Source organism: Gekko japonicus, unplaced genomic scaffold (genome assembly GCF_001447785.1).
Source record: "Gekko japonicus isolate JY-2015 unplaced genomic scaffold, Gekko_japonicus_V1.1 scaffold2761, whole genome shotgun sequence".
Taxonomy (NCBI): domain Eukaryota; kingdom Metazoa; phylum Chordata; class Lepidosauria; order Squamata; family Gekkonidae; genus Gekko; species Gekko japonicus.
In genome coordinates, this window is record NW_015168738.1 from 143,021 (window position 1) to 144,819 (window position 1,799).

The 1,799-nt window shown below is 48.0% G+C and overlaps 1 protein-coding gene across 1 annotated transcript in view; it reads right to left on the reverse strand.

The window, feature by feature from the left end:
* The window catches only part of LOC107114178 (myotrophin), a 16,386-nt gene that overhangs the window by 13,824 nt on the left and 763 nt on the right, over positions 1-1,799 (reverse strand). The gene's annotated exons all lie outside the window — the stretch shown is intronic.

Here is a 1,799-nt window from a genome sequence, read left to right on the forward strand (position 1 = left end):
AAAGAGTGTGAGAGAGGTAGAGGGAGACAGGAGGAAGCAAAGGTGTGAGGAATAGGATAACCATTCCGCAAGTTTCTTGCGGGTCTCCACTTGTGTCTTACTATTATTAAATTCATTGATTATTGCTGTTAAAATTTGGGCACATGCAATTTTTTCCCTTGTTTTCATATACTGCTGTGCCACAGCCTTTCATCTTTTATGGAAAGCTGATCAGCAGTCACAGATATCATGAGGCCTTACTGAGACCTGGAAATTGATATGGCCCGTTGTGATGCAGCTCGAACGCGAGGGCGCACGGGTCACAAAGAACGGCAGACATGATACGCGAGAACATTGGGAACATGTGGACATGAGGTGCAGGGTTAGGGGAAGTGGGAGCAGCGGATAGAAAAGAATCATTGGAGCTGAGGAGAGGGGAGAAAACCAGAAACCTGATAGAGATAAGATGGAAAGGAAACAGAGGTTGATGTGTTTGTTGGGGGGGGGGGAATAAAGTAGGAAAGAAGGGCAGAGGAGGTCTCCAAGGCGGGGCGGGGAGAAATAGTAAGAACTGGCAGAGCAGGGGGGGAGTGTTCACTGTGCAGCTTTACACTCCCTTGGTGTGTCTTCATGATGGAAACAGCCCACAGTTGGTACGAATGTTGAGGAGTGGGGTGACCCTCCGGAACTGCCAGTGTTATCAGATACAAATGCCCCAGTAATATTAGACTTCACAGAAATAGGTTAAATGGCTCAAAATATAGTACTTTAATTTTGCTCTTTTCTATAGCACACAATCCAACCTAAACTCCATCCTGCTCAGCAGAGTTCTCCGACAGTGGCAATATGTACCCCGTTTCAAGGTGTTAAACCACAGGATACTAATTACCAGACTAGATACAAAAATGGCCCCTCTGCTGGACCTCCTGATGGCCCCCTGGTGTTTTTGGCCACTGTGTGACAGAGTGTTGGACTGGATGGGCAGCTGCAAGTGGAGGAGTGGGGAATCAAACCCGTTCTCCCAGATTAAAGTCCGCGCACTTCAGTGTTCCCTCTAAGCTGAGTTAGTGTGAGCTAGGTCACAGTTTTTTAGCCTCCAGCTCACACATTTTTGTCTTCGCTCAGAAAGGATGGCTCCAGAGCAAACTAACTGATGCAGTAACCAAATAACTCGCTCTCAACTTTAAGGCCAGTAGCTCACAAAGAGGAATTTTTGCTCACAAGACCCCACAGCTTAGAGGGAACATTGGCGCACTTAACCACGACACCAAACTGGCTCTCCATATATATAAAATATAGTCGGTGAAGCACATCTTCACACTTTACATTTCCTAGATTAGTTTTTAGTCATAGCCCGGTGACAGAGCACCCGCTTTGCACAGAGAAGTTCTCAGGTTCAACCACAAGCATCTTCCTTCAGAGGGCCTGGCAAAGGCCATTCTCTACCAGAGTCCCTGGAGAGCCAATGCCACTCAGTCAGTAACACTGAACTACACAGACCAATGGTCTGAGATGGCATGAGGCAGGTCTGTGCGTTCAAGTCCCCTGAACCTGGCTGGTTAAAAGGTAAAGGTAAAGGTTCCCTTGCTCGAAAGCCAGTCGAATCCGACTCTAGGGTTGCGGTGCTCATCTCCGTTTCAAAGCCGAAGAGCCAGCGCTGTCCGAAGACGTTTCCGTGGTCATGTGGCCAGCATGACTAAACACCTATTCATCTACTTGCAATTTCTTGCTTTCGAACTGCTAGGTTGGCAGGAGCTGGAACTAGAGACAGGAGCTCACTCCATCATGCGGCACCCGGGTCTTGAACTGCTGACCTTCCA